This window comes from Vicia villosa, linkage group LG2 (assembly GCF_029867415.1).
Source record: "Vicia villosa cultivar HV-30 ecotype Madison, WI linkage group LG2, Vvil1.0, whole genome shotgun sequence".
Lineage (NCBI taxonomy): Eukaryota > Viridiplantae > Streptophyta > Magnoliopsida > Fabales > Fabaceae > Vicia > Vicia villosa.
In genome coordinates, this window is record NC_081181.1 from 98,760,725 (window position 1) to 98,782,814 (window position 22,090).

The 22,090-nt window shown below is 35.1% G+C and overlaps 1 non-coding gene across 1 annotated transcript; it reads left to right on the forward strand.

Annotated features, from left to right (window-relative positions):
- Positions 1-4,629: 4,629 nt before the first annotated feature.
- Positions 4,630-4,736, forward strand: LOC131654366 (small nucleolar RNA R71). The gene has a single exon (XR_009299407.1). It is a non-coding gene; the product is annotated as a small nucleolar RNA R71 (small nucleolar RNA).
- The last annotated feature ends 17,354 nt before the right edge of the window (positions 4,737-22,090 follow it).

Sequence of the window (22,090 nt, forward strand, 5' to 3'; positions counted from 1 at the left end):
AGACAGACAGAATAACAGCAGAGTAACAATATCATAAGGGTCCAGAGGCACTAGGTCCATAAGTCCGAATCTCCAAAATGCTAGGGATAGTAACCAATAGTCCAAAGAGAGCCTTAGGTGTTTTTTAGATTTTTGTTATTTATTAGTGTTTTAGCATAAAAGTAAAGTATGGTCCAAGTGGACAAAAGGAAAATAGCGGAAGCATAATCATATGTCCAAGTGGACAAAGAGAAAATAGCGGAATTGTAAACGTCCAAATAGACAAAGAGAAAATGGCGGAATGTAAATATGATGAAATGATAAAATAAAGCGATAAAGCGAGAAATATAAAGAGCGGTATAATAAATGGCGGAAATTAAAGTTAGTGGTTAGATGTTAAAGATAACCATCTTGAAACTTGTCAAGTATGTTATCAAAGTTAGTAATGAAGATCGATGGTGAGTGAATGATGTACTCGGATTTAAGGTCAATGGAAACTTATCAGAAGCTTGATAAAATCATAGCGACTACACGATAAATTTCCATAAGTCATAAATCAACCGCATACAATTCTCTTCCATATTTGATCTTTTATCGAGTCGGGACAAATGTAGGAGAACTCTCCATGTATCAAGATCATCAATCAAAAGAAATAAGAAGGAGAAGAAGAAATGATCTAGCCTTTATCAAGAATCCATAGAATTCTCAAGATATCAAGACTTTCATCGATCAAGAGAAAATAAGATGAAAAAAAATAAGAATGAAAACAAATTGATCTAGTCTTTATCAAGAATCCATAGAATTCTCAAGATATTAAGACTTTCATCGATCAAAAGGAAATAAGATGAAAAGATAAGAATGAAAACAAATTGATCTAGTCTTCATCAAGAATCCATAGAATTCTCAAGATGTTAAGACTTTCATCGATCAAAAGAAAAATAAGATGAAAAGATAAGAATGAAAACAAATTGATCTAGTCTTTATCAAGAATCCATAGAATTCTCAAGATATTAAGACTTTCATCGATCAAAAGAAAAATAAGATGAAAATAAGAATGAAAACACAAAAGATAATCAACTCACACTATCATTAATATCATTCATCCGTTTTGGTGGATTAGGCCATTTCAAACCTATCAACACCCTAGATCCAGTGATATTAATGAAGTGTAGGAAGAAGGAAGCCAAAACAAGCACAAAAAAGGCAAATAACCACATTCTGCCTGCTGGAAATCGATTTCATGCAAGGGGAAATCGATTTCCATAGTGCAGTTTTCAAAAAAAACAAGTTACGTTCAGCAGGAAATCGATTTCAGCCTTAAGGAAATTGATTTCCTCAGTGTAAATTTCAGCAAAAACAACATTTAAAGGCATGAAACTTGACTTGAACAAATATACAAACACCTTATGATCACACATCAATTAGAGCATGAATTTTCCATCAAATCACCAACAAATAGCACCAATATAGCATCAAAGATGCATTGAACACAAACAAAAAAGAGTCACATTGTGATATACAAAAAGGATGAAGAAAATTACCAAATCTTGAACAAAACTTAGATCTACTTCAAGAATCACCAACACAAATCTTGATCTCTCAACAATTGAACAAAAAAGAGTGAAATAGATGGTGGTTTAGCTCAAAGTTTGTGAGGTTCAAGGTGTGACTCACAAACTTTATGAAAGAACAAAGAGCTTTGGTGAATTTGGTAGGGATGAGGAGAGAAATTGCAAGGGGTTTTTTGGCTCTCAAAGCTTGAGAAATGAGAGAGTAGAGGGCTCTATTTATAGGATGAGAGCAAGAGTAGTGGTAGTTTGGTCTTTTTGCATTTGGTAATTAGCTTGTGTTTAATTGGTGATTAAAGTGGCATTTAAATGGTAAAAAGTGGTAAAATGGGGTTTAAGTGGGTTTAATGAAGAGAATTATTTTGATGAGGTGGAAAATTGGTAAAATGACAAAAATGGTCAAAGAAAATAGGTGCCAAAATCAAATCAAGCTTCCCTCTCTATTTTTTTTTGAATTTCGCCTTAAGGAAATCGATTTCACTCTGTTCCAGAAGAGAATTTGGCGCAAAATACACTAGGGAAATCGATTTACCCAGGAGGGAAATCGATTTCATGCTGTCCAGAATGTGATTTTGTTGAAGATTGCTGCAGGGAAATCGATTTACCCAGTAGGGAAATCGATTTCATTAGTCAAAAATTTGAAAAATGCCTTGTTTATTGCATGTCTTGGCTTGGTACCTACAAAACAAAAGCCTACAAAGAAACAAAGCAATGTTTTTGGTATTTGGGTTAGTATAATATGCATACAAGATAAACAATCATTGGTGCTTGATGGTCCCTCTTATTGATGAGGTGAGTGCAACACCATAAACAAAACTTCCAAGTGAAGCTCTTGATTAATGATTGGGATATGAATGATACAGGATCTTAGGGTAAAAAATTGGGGTATGACAAGGACATAGAGTATGGTTTCCCGGTTAAATCGCTCTAAGAGCTCAAACCAACTATACCATGCCTCCTCTTGGGCTTCGTACAAACGACTTGTCCCTCCCATAGCCTCCTCTTGGGCTTACAATGCAAGGACCCTCGATTGTCCCTCCCATAGCCTTCTCTTGGGCTTACAATGCAAGGACCCTCGGATAGCCTCCTCTTGGGCTTCGTACAAGGACCCACGGGCTTCTTATAAGCATCCCCAATATCCAAAACAAATACCCTAGGAGATTAGACATTTATCATCTCTATGATAGGAGTATCTCATCTATATCATCACAAACAATCAATCAATCAAACTTTTTTGCCACAAGGCTGGCTAATCAATCAAACTTTTTTTGCCACCAGGCTGGCTGATTAATCAAAATTTTTGCCACAAGGCTGGCTTCGTCGAAACTTTTGCCACAAGGCTGGCTGATTAATCAAAACTTTTTGTCACAAGGCTGACTTCATTGAAAGTTTTTGCCACAAGGCTGGCTAATCAACTTGTTTTTGCCACAAGGCTGGCTAAACAAAAAAAACATCTTTATCATTCTAAGCGCCATAAGTGGCACAGCCCAGGGCTTATAATGAAAAGATTTCAAACAAAAATCAAACAGATGTATGTGATGATATAGATTAGATACATCGAACATTTAGATGACATTTGTCTCTTATCCTTTGCTTCCACTAGCATAAGTGGGAACTACGATTGCTCTGACTTTCTCAACATCCCTTTGAGAATACGTAGGCACAAGGTCGTATCCTTGGCGAGCAAAAACTTCTCCCTCAAACCACTCAAACCTTAGCACTCGTAGACCCCGAGCTACAGATGCTCTGATTCCCTATAAGGGATATGTATGCAGAAGATCGCGATGATCTTTGCGAGCATAATCAAACAAACACCTTAGGTCCCACCTATTTCACAACAGAACCTCACAATAACATAGAATGAAAAACATAACAAAGAAGCCTATAGAGTACTATAGATACGTTGGGTGCTAATACCTTCCCTTCGTATAACCAACCCTCTTACCCAAGATCTCTCCCCCACTTTTAAGGTTATTGCAGCTTTTTTTCCTTTTCCTACTTTGGAAACAATAAAAAGTTTGGTCGTGACAAAAAACAAAGAAAAATCTTTTTCTTGAGCACTCGAGCCCAAAGAAGGCATCAGGTGTCTCATCCCACAAAACAGACGATTTTTCCCCGTGACAGTTCCGCTTCGGTGTTGTTCTCATTGGTCTTAGCAGTTTGGTCATCAGTTGATGTCTTTTTGGTTTCCCTTGGCTCTTGTTGTGACATGGGTGCGTTTTGAGTTCTAGGATCGATAGGTCCATCATAGTTCGTTCCACTTCGTAGTGTTATTGCGTTCGCATGTCCCTTAGGATTAGGTTGTGGTTGAGCAGGAAACGTGCCAGCGGGGGCAGCAGTAGGTGCTTGTTGTTGAGCTACTTGTGAAATTTGAGTTTCTAACATTTTGCTATGTGTAGCTAAAGCATCTACTTTGTTTGATAGTTGTTTTAGTTGCTCACTATTATGGATGTTTTGATTCAGGAAGTCTTTGTTGGTTTGTTGTTGGGAAGCTATAAAGTTTTCCATCATGATTTCTAGGTTCGACTTCCTAGGGGCGTGTTGAGCAGCTACAGGCGCTTTTTGATAGCCAGGTGGGACAGCAGGTGCTTGTCCAGGCGCGTACAACGCATTTTTGTTCTTATACGAAAAGTTTGGGTGGTTCTTCCATCCAGGGTTGTACGTGTTAGAATAAGGGTTTCCTTGAGCGTAGTTTACTTGATCAGATGGGATACCAGTCAAGAGTTGACATTTGGCAACTGCGTGTCCAGTTAATCCACAAATTTTGCAGTTAGGTGCTACAGCAGCCGCGGTGGCTGAAGGAGTGATGGTTAAGTTTTCGATCTTTTGAGTTAAAGCATCTACTTTAGCGTTAACACGGTCTATACCACTTACTTCATACATTCCTCCTTTGGTTTGGGTTTTCTCTAAAGCGGCTCGTTCTCCACCCCATTGATAATGGTTTTGTGCCATGTTCTCTATGAGGTTGTATGCTTCATCATGGGGTTTGTCCATTAATGCTCCGCCAGCAACGACATCTATAGTCATTTTAGTGTTATAAAGTAAACCACCATAGAAAGTATGGATGATCAGCCATGGTTCGAGTCCATGATGAGGGCATAGTCTAAGCATGTCCTTGTATCGTTCCCAAGCTTCGAAGAGTGATTCGTTATCTTTTTGGGTAAATCCGTTGATTTGACCTCTTAGTATAGCGGTTTTGCTAGGCGGAAAATATCTAGCTAAGAATACTCTCTTCAATTCGTCCCATGTAGTTATGGAATTAGAAGGTAGGGATTGAAGCCACGCTCTAGCTCTATCTCTCAAGGAGAAAGGAAAGAGGCGTAATCGAATAGCTTCGGAACTAACGTTGTTAGCTTCGACAGTGTCGGCATATTGCATGAACAAGGATAAATGGAGGTTGGGATCGTTTGCAGGGCTTCCAGAGAATTGGTTCTGTTGAACAGCTTGTACCAACGAAGGTTTCAGTTCGAAATTGTTCGCCTCAATCACAGGTGGTGCGATACTTGAGTGTGGTTCAGCGCGTGAAGGAGCGGCATAGTCTCTAAGAGGACGAATAGCAGCCATCTCTAACTTCCGGGTAATTTGATTGATTTGATCAGTAAAGATCAATTCCTGATTGATCGGAATTGGTGCTACTTCGGGAAGATTGCGAGCTCGACGTTTGACGTTAATAAAACGTTCGATCTCGTTAATTCGTTGTATTAAATCTCCTCTTTGTGAACGAGTATTTGGCATACAATCGTTCAAAAAGAAAGGAAAGAATTGCCCTAGTCTCTACGGTGTAACAGTGAGTTACGATATAGACTTAAATAGTCCCCGGCAACGGCGCCAAAAACTTGGTCGCGACTTTACATGTCTATTAATCTGATGACTGCAAGTGCACAGTCGTGTCGTGTAGTTTTAAAAGATATCGAATCCATAGGGACTATGAATCGATCTACCGTTATCTAAGGTTACTATGTAAAGCTAAGGCTACTAATATTTTGATTGTTTCTAAGGGGAAGTGATTGTGAATTCTAAGTAATATAATAATAGGCGGATATCAGTATGTATTTCGTTTAACTTTAGGCGATCCGAAGGTCCATTGGCTAATGTATTAATTCGATTAAAAATCTTTATTAATTCAATTGATTAAAAGTCCTCCTCTCAAACTCTCGCTCTGTTGACTCAGACTACTGTCCTAACTCGTAACGTACGTTCTCGCCATCCCATTATATTTAGAAAAGCTTTTTGGAAACAACGTAATTAATAAAATGTTTGTTTTATGAAGTTGTTATCTATTTAAATCTCCTAATCTGAAACTCTCGCTCTGTTGACTCGGAGCATGCTAATATCCCTAACATACGCTTTCGCCATTCCGCGCGGGTGTAAAAACATTTTTTGAAAATAAATAAGTTCTAATTAGTTTTAATACGCTTTCGCCATCCTTAAAACTAATGTCCTATGTCTACTATCCAGTTAAAGATCTCAAACTTTCGCTCTCTTGATTTTAACCTTTGACCGTCTTAACCCCTCAAACTGTCGCTCTATTGGTTCTAAGACTTACTAATTAAATTAGACATACAAACCAAAAACAAGTGATATTTAATAAAACATAATTAAGCCAATTTATTTCGGATTCCACGGTTAACTTACTTTACATACCGATACCTTAATTTATTAGCCAGACATATTAATATGGTTAAACATGCATAAATTCATTTGATTTATAATAAAAGGCATGTTAAATGGCATACGATATATCACGCAATAATAATATAAATAAAGGCGGTAAATAATAAACCTGAAATAAAATAAATCTGAATTGAATTGAATCTTGAAGTACTCGAACTTCCACCACAGGATGGCTGGATCGTTCTTCGGAAATTATCAGGCAGAAATTTAAAACAAGGAATATAAAAGATAAATCTAATGTAAGGCTAGATTTATAAAAGGTTCACAACAATCTCCGGTGTGGAAATTGCTGTGAGAAAATTAAAGCAGTTGAATTGAAGGCAGGAAAATAAATGATGGTCACAGAATAATTTCGGCAGCACATCGTTAGCAGAAAATCGGACACTTTGAACTGAAGTAGCAGCCTCTATTTATAGCTGAGGGTCTGCAGTTGAAACGCGTGAAAGGAGGAGCTTCTCTTGACTGGGGCTTGGAGACGTGCGTCTCCACTTTTTGAGGAGACCCTTTGAACGACTTGAGACGTGCGTCTCAAGTGGAGAATATCCAGGAGGTAGCTGGAGACGTGCGTCTCCTTTTGGTGAGGTGGCATAGGGACGTTGGAGACGTGCGTCTCCACGTGCTGGGATGACTTGGGCCACACGCAATTGGCTTCTTTGTGGGCTGGACTTGTAGTATGCACAATTGGGCCTTCTTTGCACCCCTTTCTTGCTTCAGCACCCCTTTTTCATCTTTTAGGCACAAATAGTAGTGATTTTAGCTCCATTTCTTTCTTTTTCACAAATAGTCTCAATATGAACGCAAAACCTGAAATATCGCAAATACCCGCATAATATCACAATAAAACAATATAATTAAAGGAAAATGCTAATAATATTTACGGATTTCAAGCTAAATATACGTTATAAAATCGTGTTATCATAAAACAAATACAAATCCCATGTTTCATGTGTTACGTATCAGAGCGACTCCTAAGACTCTATCGGGCAACACAAGCTCCAAGCTTTACTCAAGTACCTGATTATCTGTACTTCCGAAGAATCATAGACACAACAACAGAAAAGGGGCGAGAACTTCATTCAAATAATTATCGGTGAATATCACATGCTAAGGAGTAGTATTCACAAAACAAACACAACAATCAGATATACAAACAATTTGTATAACAACCTCCCGCACTTTCACTGTGTACGGATCACATTTCAATTTGTACCAACACAACCAATACAGTTCATTTATATGAACCCGATTCCCATTGGAATCTGGATAAGTCTTAAGCATTCCCCTGAACCGTGACTTATCTCCACTCGACTCTACCTCGAGAGTCTGAATGATACTAGGCACCCATCATAGATTCCCACCTAGGCTCATCTCCACATAACATGAAATGAATGCATGAGACACCACATACACAAGCATTATAACATTATGTGTACCACGATCCTCATTGATTACCCGTGAGTCACATACTCACCGTAATTCGCCCTTCGAATTACCCCATTAAACAAGAATATTATACAATTAAAGTTATCACAATTTACCACACAACCATTGTAGATTCATCAATTAAACATCACAAGTTCATCACATATTCATACGAGGAAATTTATACTCAATCCATAACTCGTCCTAGTTCAACATTTACAGAAATACACATTTACGCGTCTAAGAGTTGGAATGCAGAAATGAAAATAATTTTAAATTAAATTATATTAAATTAGCTTTCCAATGATTCGAATGCCGCATCATTCAGACATTCACAACTCAAGTTATAAAATTTTGAAGTATTAAAATAGTTCTGTCCAACTCAATAGTAATCGGTTACCTCAAACAAGGTAACCAGTTATTGCACTTCCAGTAGCCAGACTATGCAAAATGTCACAGTGGTAATCGGTTACCTCAAAGCCGGTAACCGGTTACATGCGCGTCAACCGGCCAAAAACCTTATTTTCACTCAGGTACCCAAAATCGATAACCGGTTACCACTATACCAGAGGCAATTTTCTGCATAATTTTCAAATACAAATCTAGTCCCAATTCACCCAAAAATTTCAATTCTTTCATATTAAAATACTTATTTGAATTACGAGTTCATTTTCTTTCAACATACAACAATCCAACATAATTTTACACCTCAATTTCATCATTTTTCGCAACATATACAACATCAATTCAAACACACCAAAAGGAAAAACAGGAACTTGCAATACAACAACACACTCATTATACTCATACAATCCAATTCTGAATTTCATCAATAGATCATACAGACACACATACCAATTTCCGAGTTCAAGTATAATACTAAAATCCTAAGAGGGGAAGGAACCCTCACTACCCTCTCATGTTCAATCACCATTATATGAACCCATCCACTCCCTTACCTTAGTTTTGAGCCTTGATCCTTCAACAATGGTGGAATCTCCTAGTCTCCCTATTGCATTAGCTCTTCTTTCTTCTCCTTACTTTTCTTTTCATGTGTTATATGTTTTCTCCTCATTCCTTTCTAACATATCCCTAATTAATTTATTTTTCCTTAATGCTAGTCAAAATATTAATAATAATATTCCTAATAATATTAATAATAAGGGTTAAATATACGATGCCCCCCTGCCACTAGGGCGAGTTTTGATTTTGCCCCCCCGAAGTTTTTTTTTTTTGTAAACCGCCCCCTATAAAACAAAGATTCTGTTTTCAGAAGCCCCTATCCCTTGTTTGGCTGACTGGACGTGGGAGATTTTGCTGACTGGGCAGTTGAATTTCTTGTTTGGCTGGACTGGACTTGCTTACTATGTTTAATAAGCAAAAATCATTCAAAAAATTTGTCAAACCCAAGAATCGAACCTGGTCCTTGCACGTTGCCATCATGCATCTCCCACCAACTGAACTGTTACATCTTATTGATTTTTTTTCGTTTCAAATTCAATATAATATATAATATAACGTTAATTTATATAACGTTTTATATAGTATATTGTTTAATTAACGTTTTATATAGTATATTGTTAGTTTATAAAATTTTGTTTATAAAATGTTAATTTATATAATTTTCTTACTTTATAAAATGGATAAAATGTAGTTTATAAAAATGTTTGTTTATAAAATGTTAATTTATATAATTTTCTTACTTTATAAAATGGATAAAATGTAGTTTATAAAAATGTTTGTTTATAAAATGTTAATTTATATAATTTTCTTACTTTATAAAATGGATAAAATGTAGTTTATAAAAATGTTTGTTTATAAAATGTTAATTTATATAATTTTCTTACTTTATAAAATGGATAAAATATAGTTTATAATAATGTTTGTTTATACATATTAATTTATAAAAATATATAAAAATGATTTATAACACAATTAATTTACCACAGTTTATTTTTATATATAACTGAATTTTTAAAAATTATTTTATTTATTATATATATTAACTAAATAAAATAAATATAGATGATGCAATAATTATAAAACTAATTATATTTTTCAATTATAAAACTGAGCAATAATTAATAAATCCCTAACAAATATTAACGTTTTATTTTTTTATATAATATTTATATGTTCAGTATATTTATATGTTCAGTATATTTATATATATGTAACATATATACTAAGAATTTATAAATTTAAAATATTATATAAAACGTTTTTAAAAACAAACATTTTTATAAAATACATTTTATTCATTTTTACAAACATTTAACGTTAATATATATATGTGTTATAATATGAAGTTATAATACATATGAGACTAACATTAGTATATTGGAAACTAACATTTTGAAATTAACATTAGTATGTATATTAATATGTACTAAATTATATATATTGGAAACTGACCTTAATATATTGGAATATTAATTTAATATAATATTAATTTTATTAAATAATACTATGAAATAATACATTAACGTTTTTTTCAAAAACATTAATATATTAACGTTTTTTTATAATATATTAATGTTTTTTTAATTATATATTAACGTTTTTTTATAATATATTAATTTTTTTAATATGTATAATTATTGTTTAGTTTTTTTAATTATTAATTATTGTTCAGTTTTTTAATTATTAATTATTGTTAGTTTATATTTATATTATATAAAATATTAATTAGGGTTAGTTTATAAAAATGATAGCTAAAATGTAAGTAATATATATTAAATTGATTTTGAAACGAAAAAATGTCAATAAAATGAAATAGTTTAATTGGTTGGAGATGTTGGTTGTTAATATGCAACTACCAGGTTCAAATCCTGGGTTTGACATAATTTTTGAATGGTTTTTGCCTATAAAACATAGTACAAGTCCAGTCAGCCAAACAAGGGATTCAAATGTCCAGTCAGCCAAATCCCTCACGTCCAGTCAGCCAAACAAGGGATAGGGGCTTCTGAAAACAGAATCTTTGTTTTATAGGGGGCAGTTTACAAAAAAAAAACTTCAGGGGGGCAAAATCGAAACTCGCCCTAATGGCAGGGGGCATCGTATATTTAACCCTAATAATAATAATACTAATAGTAATATATATCCCATCTAATACTAATTATACTATCATTATAATATTATTCTACGGTTTTTATTTAAAATTAAACAATTAAGACTAAGTTCTCAAACTTACCCTTACTACATGCCCTTAATTATGCCCATATAATTTCACAATCAAAACACACAATGACTAAATATTTAAATGGAGTGTTACAACTCTCCCCCACCTAGAATATTTTCATCCTCAAAAATGTACCTGATGAGAACAGCTCTGGATACGACTCTTGATAAGTGCAAAAATGTAATTATTTTGTATATATGTTTTATTGCACTTATCGATACTTTTTGTTAATACCGTTGAATAATTCCCCGTTTTGTGCATAAATACGTATACTTTGTGAATAGATATATTTTCATACACTTTTATACTTTTTGATAGTTTTCTACTCTTTTTGTAGGTATTCTTGCGTATTTGTAGCATGAGCAATAAAGTGTCGAAGACACGGCTTCAAACGCACGATTTTGAGTGACGGAATCAATTCATTCGGTGGTAAAGGCTCAAAATGAGGATGATAAAAATCATCAATTTGACTGCCATTTATTCATTGTTAGATAGGAAATTGAATAAGCTTTCCAACGCTTCGATCCAGGCGCAAATCGGAGTTACGGTTCTCAAGTTACGCCATTTTTTCTAAATGTTATTTTTTCATGACAGCAGGTTGCGCGCGACGCGAGCTCCTGCGTGCGACACGCGTTGTACCTGAGTAAAAATTGTATAAATAGGGGGAAAATAGATTTTTTAGGTTATGGTTGGATATTTTAGAGCTTCAATCCATCCAATAGTATTTTTTGAGTGGAATGATGCTAGAAAACACAATGGAGCTGTCAAATGGATGATCCGGGGTTGAATCCTTCATCAATCGGAGCCGACAAACCGGGAGACTTTTGGGTTTTTCTCCATTTCTCCTCTTTGTAGTTTCTTTTGTGAGTTTTGTTATGTATATACTTTGATCTCATGTATATTTGTCGCCCATGGCATTATATAAAGTTTGATTTACAAATCTTAATCGGTGTTTCCTTGATCTTTTTGCTTAAATGCTTTGGATTTGTGTTATTGTAGAAATAAACATCATGAATCTTGATTAAGGGGATATTTGGTAGCTTTTGATTCTAGACATAGGATTCAGGTTAACATCCACATAATATCTGAGTTTAATGTCTCTGTGTTGTTCGATCGGTTGAGACATCGTCGAAAGAGCAATATAGTTGAACTCTCGTCGGTGTTGCAGAAATGGACATTGATGTGAGGGATATGTGGTGATTCTGATGAGTACTGTAGGTTGAGTGTAATTGGTCGATAAGTTTAAGTTTGTGAAGAGTAGATTATATGCAATACTTGATAGTTTCTTCTATTTGAAGAATGTATTCTTTTTATGTTCATATGTTATCTTTTCAGTTTTTACTTTCAACCCATTTAACCCAAATTCAAGAACTAAGAATCCGTCGAACGGCAGTTCAATAGCACTAATCTTTGTGGACACGATAATTTCCCGAATAAATACTTCCAAAACTTTTGTTGCTTGCCGCTTTACCGCTCCAACAACTCTCGCATCTTGCTCTCCAATTCCCAAGTCACACTTCCTCCAGCAGCTCCTCCCAAGCTACTCGCACTAAAGGAATATCTTTGCCCCTCAATTGTTTCATCTTACGATCTTTAATTCTTATTCACATTGCCTCCACCGTAAGGTTATCCTGGACCTACACTTCATCCCTTTGGACAACATGACATGGATCCGAAATTTATTTCTAAAGTTGCGACACATGAAACATATCATACAAATTCAAGAGCTCTGGTGGCAAAGCCACCCTATACGCGATAGTCCCAAATCTCTACAAGATTTGGTATGGTCCAATGATCTTAGGATTCAGTTTCTTTGACTTTAATGCACGACCAACACCATTCAAAATATTTGCCCTCAGAATCACATGGTCACCCTTGCTAAACTCTAAATCCTTCCTTCTTTTATCATGGTAGCTCTTATGTCTACTCTGAGACACTTTCATTTTCTCCCTAATCATCTTGACTTTCTCAGTAGTCTGTTGCATAATTTTTGGACCAAATACTATTCCCTCACTCGACTTGTACCAACATAGAGGTGTCATACATCTTCTTCCATACAATGCTTCGAAAGGTACCATCTCGATGCTAGAATGATAACTATTATTGTGCAGAACATAATATTGATCATGAGGTGATTGCTCCTTATACTCCTCAACATAATCGAATAGCAAAAAGAAGAAATATGACCATATTAGATATGGAGAGATGCATGATGAAGCAAAATAATCAGCCAAAATCCTTATAGGGTGAAGCAGTCACCATTGTTGTTTATATTCTGAACAGGTTCCCTAACAAAAAACTAAAGAACAAGGTTCTCGAAGAAGTATGGAGTGGCAAATGACCATCAGTGAGTCATCTAAAGGTGTTTGACTCTATTAGTTACAAACATGTTCCTGATGCGAGAAGAAGGAAGCTTGATGACAAAAGTGAACCTATGATTCTGGTAGGATATCATAAAGCTAGAGCATAAAGGTTATTCAATCAAATTAATGAGAAGATCATATTGAGTCGAGATATTGTGATTAATGAGAATTATGCCTAGGATCATAATTCTGGCGATGCAATTGACAAGCCATTAATGGGCTACGGTTTTGACGAAACAAGTAATGAGGCTAAAGTCGAAGTAGTTATTGATATGCCAGTTGAATTTGAAGTATACAATCAAGAGAGTGTAACTAGAACAAGCCAAAGACCTCTAAGAACTAGAGTTCTTCCAGCAAAACTTCAAGACTATGAGTGGTTGGTGATAATGAAGTCACACCAGATGGAGAATTAGTTCAATTTGCTTTACTTGCGGGGGTTGTACCAATCAATTATAAAGATGATTTAAAGAATAAATAGTGGAAGTCAGCCATGGTCGAAGAGTTACAAGCGATCGAAATAAACAACACATAGGAGCTAGGTGAATTCCAACACACACAAAAGCTATCAAAGTGAAATGGGTGTTCAAGTTGAAGCACGATATTGATGGGTCGATAGAAAGACATAAGGAAATATTAGTAGCTCGAGGATTTCTTTTGAGAGCTAGACTCGTCTTCTTTAAAGTATATCCACCAGTAGCAAGATTGAAGACAGTCAGATTTGTGGTAGCCTTGACATGCAATCAAGGTTGGTCGATATTTCATTTAGATGTGAAATAAGCATTTTTGAATGGTCCTTTAGATGAAGAGGTATATGTCACACAACCTCTTGTATTTGTGATACATGAGGAAGCAAGGAAATTGTACAAGTTACACAAAGCCCTTTATGGCCTCAAACAGGCACCTAGGGCATGAAACAAGAAAATCGACTCATACTTAGTCGGATTGAGAATCATCAAATTCACGTCTAAGTATGGTGTCTATGTTTTCTGGTTGTGGCGCAAGATATAACAATCATTTGCTGATAGGTCGATGACTTGTTGGTAACTAGAAATAACATGGAGAAGTTGTCGAAGTTCGAAGAGCTGATGATGAGGGAATTTGAAATGTCATATCTGGAAAACTTGTCGTATTTCCAACGCATGGAATTTTAAATTACCAAGCATGGAATGTCAAAGGGATATTCAAGCGATTCAGGATAGAAGATTCGAATCCTGTATCTTCGCATGTCGAACCAAATTTGAAACTAGAGAAACTTGGAGAGGAGGACAAAGTCGATGTAACTTTGTTCAAAAAAATTATCGGATATCTCAGATATGTGTGCAACAGTCGACCTGATATAGTTTTCTCAGTTGGATTGATGAGCAGGTACATGAGTGAACCAAAAATGTCACACATGAAGGATTCAAGAAGAATCCTGAGATACTTAAAAGGATCATTAAACTGTGGATTTATGCATAGACGAGACTTTGAAAGCAAAGAACCTACAATTACTTTCTATTCAGATGTTGATTAACGTGTACATAAGGAAGATCGAAGAAGCACATTTGGTTACTTCTTTCAAGTATTTGATGCCCCAATCTCATGGTGCTCGTGAAAGCAACATGTGGTGGAATTATCATTGTGTGAGGATGAATATATAATTGGATCTTATGTTGTTTGTCACGCAATTTGAATTAGATTTATGCTGGAAGTGATGAAAGTTGAAGTGAAGAAACCTTTAGTGATGCAGTTCGACAACAAGTTAGTCATTAATCTTGCAAAGAATCCAATTCTGCATGGAAAGAGTAAGCACATTGATACTAGGTTTCATTTCTTGAAAGAAAAGGTAAACCAGGATGAAGTTGAAGTGAGACATTGTTCGAGTGAAGCACAGTTGACCAACATTTTCACCAAATAAGCGAATATCGACATATTCCTAACTTTGAGAAGAAATTAGGAATAATTGAGATCGACTATGATTAGTTTGTTCAACAACTTGGATTATTGATAACACGAAAATACATCGCATATTCGACTCGATTAGCATAAAATATGTTACCGTTTTCAGTTGATTATGTTACATTATGTTGGTATTTTAAGTATGTTTTCAGGTATTTATATTCCACAAGGCTTGTATGAGAAAAGAGGAAGAAATGGCAAAGAAATGAATTGAAAATCCCATTGTAGCAGAAACAGCATAAAATTGCATGACAGAAGACTGTGAGCTCGTCATAGCCTTCATGTCGCTCGCCACAAAGTGAGAGTATGTGAGCCCTATGTGTTTCGACCGCCACAAGTTCAAAGTTTATGTACGCCACGGCACACCAAGCGTGCCCCTCGCCACAACTCAATATCAATTTACTTAATTACCTGGTGTGTCCCCATGCCAGAATGAACAATTCATTCCTATATTTCCTCAAATGATCGAGTCTCCCGAATTAAGCTCCACGTTCTTCCAATTTTTAAGTCCAGAGCTTTTAATTTCTTAGTTTCTTAAGCATTTAATTACTTTCATAAATAGGCATAGTTTCCTACACTGGGGGCTATCACAACCATAGTTTTAGGTTTTATTTTCCATTCAACCTATAATTTCAAGGAGCAACATCTACACTCTGTGGAGGATTGCACTTGGTACCCGAAGTTTAGCATTAATTCCAATTTCCTTTATAAATTTCAGGTTCTTATTTCATTTATATTTACTGTTTTTATATTTAGTAATCATGATTGAATGATTGTTTGTTTACTGTTATTCTGTGTTTGTACTCAAAAGCATGTCCGACTAATTTTTCTGATACCGGTAGGTAAAGTCATAGAACCGAAGGGGTTCGGTAATAATTTGGCATAAATATTAACTAAATACTTTTCTGGTTTCAGTTTCTATATTTAATATTAAAACTGTTTTGTTACTAGCGTAAAAGACAAACAAAGGTTAAAATCAACACAACGAGAGTTTGAGATTTTAACCGGATAGTAGTGATCGAACATTAATTTTAAATACAGCGAGAACGCTTTAGGATTAATTAGATTCTATTTATTTTCAAAAAGTATATTTAGATTTTAAATGAGACAAAGAGCAAGGATTTAGATTTTATAATATAGTCCGAATCAATAAACACGAGAGTGTGAGGTAAAGGCTTATAAATTAATAGTTTCTACTAAAAGAGTGTTTTAATACTTAAAAACGATGCCAATAATTTACTGAATCCCCGAAGTTCGACGTGTTGCATACCGATGTTTTGCCTTTGAATATTTAACTTAAACTAAATTTAATTCTCGTTCTCTTCTGAACCAAAGAAAAATCATTAGCTTTAGATTACAGAGTAACATTAGATAGTACTAGTTTGATTACTAGTCATTATGGGTTCGATATCTCTTAAAACTATGCGATCAAACTGTGCGCTTGTAGTTAGTAACCCGATAGACTCATAAAATCACGATCAATTATAAGGAGGTATGTTATGATATAATCCAAGTTATAGTGCAAACTCAATTTAATTTGAGTTAGGATTTGTTATGTTAGTTACTTAGTAAACAAACTTAGTATTTAAGTAACATATCTGTAATTCAGTTTCATCAAACATTCAACAAAACAACCGTCCTTATTTTTCATTCTCTCTCTTTCTTTCCTCGTTAAAAGTACCTTTGACACACAACAATATAGTCTTTGCTTAGATGGATCATTAATGGACACATTTAAATCGCTATGCCAAATTTGAGTTTTGCCAGCACAGCTACGAAAGCGCTTTTAGGCAAAAGCGCTGCTATAGGTTTCGCTAAAAACAAATCTAAAAAATAAGAAAAAAAAAGCGCTGCTGTAGGAGAACATTAGAAAGCGCTTAAAAAAAGCGCTGGTATAGGGTCCCCTTGCGAAAGCGCTTTTGAAAAAGCGTTGGTAAAGGCCCCCATTTCAAAGCGCTTTTGAAAAAGCACTGGTAAAGGCCCCCCATTTCAAAGCGCTTATAAAAAGCACTGGTAAAGGCCCCCCATTACAAAGCGCTTTTGCTGAAAGCGCTGTCTTAGGTCATGTATTTTTAAAAAATAAAACAAAACATCCCAAAGCCCAAATTCATTTTCACGATTTTCTTTGTCCCCTACAGTACAAACTCTCTCCTCTCCACTTCTCAACTCTCTCATATTCTTCTCCTCTCAAACCGCCACACCTCTCTCATCTCATAAAATCCAAAAAAACCTTCCTCCCACAAACCCCAAACAACAACAACAAGAACCCTAAGTAACCACAACAAGAACCCTAAAACATTTAACCATAACCCTAGGATTTCTAGAAAATAAAGATTGATTGAAAGCTCTCCGTTTACAACATTCATCTCTCTGTAACAACTCTTTATCTCTCTTCAATTTCAATTTTCTGTAATTTCTGTAACCTAACCTAATTTTGAACTTTTTTAGGTGATTCTCTCGGTTCTTCGTGTCCGTTTTGCATACTCAAGAAACAAATTTATCGGTTATTCCGCGCGGATCTCACATCCGACGCTCCTTCAAAGATCCAAAGTTGTTTACATCTCTTTTCTGAGAACTTCCGTTGCGGTCGTCAAGAGGATGCGCATGAGTTTCTTCGGTATGTTATTGATGCTTGTCATAGCTCGTGTCTTCGTTTGAAGAAGCTTAGAAAGAAAGGAGGTGGTGGAGGTGGCGGTGAAGGTGGTGCTATAGTTGTGAATGAGATGTTTGGTGGTGCTTTGCAGAGTCAGGTTAAGTGTTTATGTTGCGGATACGAATCGCTTATTGCAAATATTTGAAACACTGGTTTTATTGAATAAGCTTATTGAAGAACATTAGTGTTTTTCTTTTGTTGTTTTATTTTTTAGGTTTGCTTGTATTTGTCGTTCTTTATTTTTTGTAATGATGGTGTGTTGATGAATTTGGATTGTAGAGATTTGAGGGCATATTGGGTGGCAAGATTGATAAGACTGTTGGATTTGAATAAGTTTTGGTGCTTTCTAGCTTCATGTGCAAAGCAAGCCAGGTATGTTTAGTGTTTGTTTTGAACTAGTTAATGTGATAGTGTTTCAGTTTTTGCACATTGAGGCACACTTGACATGATAATTGGTGCTTAAGGCATGCTAGGTAGATATCTGAGTCTGGTTCTTTCTTTAAGCTTGTCACTTGTAGTCTCCAAATTTTGATATTCCACTTATCCAAATTTTGATCTTCCATACTTCAATTTTTTTAATAACTCACTAGCTTAACTTCTCAACAAAGACATTTATTTATTCATAACAATGAAAAACATATGGTTGATTGATTATGGATGAAATTTTATGCATCAGATTGATTTTGGTTATACCTATATCATTTTAAAGTGTTATGTATGTTGATTATGGAAGAAATTTTATGGCATTTTCATTGTAATAATTAATAGGTGCAAAGATGTTTCATCGAGGAGTTAACTATAGAACCCTTGAGGAATTGTTTCGGATTTCTAACGAGAGACAGAGCATGACAAAATATGAATTGCTTGTTAGTATGTTGGAGGTGTATAATGAAAAGATCAGAGACCTCTTGGAAGGAAATTCTTCTGAAACCACTAAGAAGTGAGTTTGGTCTACTTTAACTATTATATTTATCTTCACAAACTTAGCTTGCACTATTTCACGTAATGCTAATACTGAAAATCGAAAAGTGCTAGAGACATGTATTGCTTGCAAGATAGCGTTGCTGGTAAAAATAATCATAGGAAGGACTTGTTCTTTCCTATTTTCTGCTGTCAGGTTGTAGAGTTCAAATAATCATTAATATGTAACATTAATGCTTTTGAAGATGAGGTATGATTCAATTATGTGAATGTGTCTAGGTTATGTCCATTTATGTGTTTGAAATAATATAAATATTATCTAAGTCTTGATTTGGTTTTTGATATTCATGATTTTTTTAATTTATTTTCCAACTTATTATATGATACATTTGTTTGTGTGTCTGAATGTTCAAAGCATGACTTATCTGATTTATAACTTATTAGTTTCACAAGTAGGAAGATTAGTTTCACATTTCTAGTGTAGTGACAATTTACTTATGTGACTTATCTATAATTTAGTCAATATGTATTATACTCCTTTATTAACTTTATTTTTTTCTTCTTCTTATTCTTATATGTATACATGCGATGAACAATTGAAGATAAATTAGAAGTTGATTTGTGCATTGTTGGAAAGTCAATTATGGCCATCGAGGAGTCACGTTCGACTGAAGATAAATTAGAAGTTGATTTGTATTGTATTTTGTGTTTTGAGAATTTGATTGTAAACTTAGCTTCTAGAGCACTTATAAAATTAGTGATGCTTTATTTGTATTTTGATAATAAATATATGCAATACTAATTCATAAAATGTTTCATATTAAATGTATTTTTTAAAAAAATTTATTTGTTTAATATATTAAATGTATTTTTCAAAATATTAGTGAGAATTTGAGATATGTCAAAATATTAGAGATTATAAAAATAATAGGCTTACTAAAAACACCAATGAAAGCGCTTTTTCAGAAAAAGCGCTGCCTTAGGCCTATATATGAAAGCACTTTTTAAGAAAAAGTGCTGCCTCATGCCAATATATGAAAGCGCTTTTTAAGAAAAAGCGCTGCCTTAGGCATACCTACGCCATCGCTTTTGCCTAAACCAAAAGCGCTGCTAAAACCTACAGCAGCGCTTTTAAGAGCTTTTAAAGCCCAAAAAAATGTTGTCGTAAGTCTTTTATGGCATAGTGAATACCAAATCATTTCTAGCCAGAACTTTTCTAAAAACACACTTTTTACCACACCTTCTAGTTACAAGAATGATTATTTTCTAATGTGGAAGATTAGAATATGGTGCAACCACAAAACATACGAAGAATTTTTCTTACCGTTATGATTCTAATGCCTCTGATGCCACTGTCAACTAATAGAGTAACAATAATCTTACACAACTAAAATATAAAGTGAGAGGAAAATTGGACAAATAATATTTATAGACAAAAAGAAAATCAACTGAATAAGAATATAAAACTTTCACTAAGTTGAAAAAATTACAAAACCTAACTTTAAATACAATAAGAGAACAATAACATCGTCTCTTAAAAAAAAAAAGAGAATACTAAACAAACAAAAAAACCTCACAGAAAAACTATATTTTCTCTCTATATTTTTCTGTCTAACTCTAACAAACTTTAATGTTGTTGTTGTATTGCTAGTTGATTTTTTTGGAACTAAACTGATACAAATGCATGAGTATTTATAGATGTAAATTTTGCTTGTTTATTAAATGCTCCAAAGATTGAAGCACTATTACTTTGACAATATGCACTGAAAGAATTTATTCTTAAGATTTGCAACCCAAAAATAAATTAAAATGAATCTATTTTGTTAATAGTACATTATATATACACACGCATTTATACTATGTAAACTTCATTTAACAAATTTCCAAAGTTTGTACACAAACTTGCTTTCTCACTAAAAAGTTCTAAGTATTCCCATTAACATGTAACTAAAAATATTAATTTAAAACCCTCACTACAAAAAACACTCATTTACCTTATTATGCCCAGAAGGTGAAATTCAATTGCTGACATTATTGCAATATCATTCATATAAGAATGAATGTCTGCTCGATAGTCTGAGTAATACTGTCTAAAAACAAGTTTGCGAGCGGAGGTTGGAACAAGGTGGGAGGACGAAGAAGGAGTGTTAGGTTGGCGAATCGATGGGATATTTTGAAGAATGATTCAAGTGGTGCCTCAGGTCAAGTTTCATCGTTCTTCTTCATGGACTTCGGAAATCAGTGGAAGGCGAAAGATCTTTTCTTTGAGTTCAAGGATGTAGGTTTGATTGATGAGATCGTAATTCCTTTCAAGAAATATTGGAGAGGTTTTAGATACGGTTTTGTTAGATTCTTCAACGTAGCGGATGAGAGATTGGTGGAGACTAAGTTGAATAATGTCATGCTGAATGGGAGGAATATAAAGGCCAACTTGTCCAAGTTTAAGAGGAAGCAACCTCCTCCTTACCGATCTTCTGGGAATATTCATGTGGCAGACAAACTTGCACCAAGGATTTTCGCCGGCCGCGATGGGGAGGGGTGTTCTTGACCTTCTTGTTCTTTCGTAGGGCAGGGAGGAAGGACCCCTAGAAGTTTTGTGGATGTCGTTAAGGGTAATCACAAATTCTCCGATCCGGTTGTTGAGGAGGTTAGCAAAGCGTTGTTTTTTAAATCTTCGGAGGAGGAGAGGAAAGGATTGGAGAAGGTTATGGTGGGTGTCTCTGCTGCACCGGGGTTAGCTTATGGTGTGAGTAACAGTCTGGTGGAGGAAGGTATTTTATCTGTTAAAGCTATTCCTCTTGGCCCAAATCTGTGTCTGCTTGAGGAATCTGTTGAAGGTGACCTGAAAGCGTTGTTGGAAGAGGGTGGCGCCTGGAAGGACAAGTGGTTCAAGGAGGTCAGACCTTGGAAGCCGGAGGACGTTGAATGTTATAGGGTGGCGTGGGTCTCTGTCTACGGCATTCCTTGTCACGGTCGCAACAAAAGGTTTTTCGAAGCCCTGTTTTCTGATATTGGAACCATTGCCAGTTTCGAGTTTCTGGAGGCATGGTTCGATAGGCTGGATGTTTTCTCCTTCATGATCTTCACCCAGTGTCCGGAGCCCATTAGAAACAAGATTAAAATGTGTTTGGATGGATGCTGGATGTCGATAATGGTTATTGAAAATCTAATGTTTAGGTCAGTTGGTTCCATGTCCAGTGGTATTGAGTCATCGTCGGAGGGTTCCATGGACGGTTCCCCTGAGACGGTGTTTGGGGAAAGTGACGATGATGGGTTCGAGGAGTCTACGAAGGCCCTCAGTGGCAGAGTAGGAGTAGCCCCAACTTTTACTAGGGTGTGTGATGCTGACAGCACGTTGGGGGACAGGGTCAAAAAGGTTAAAGATTTGGAA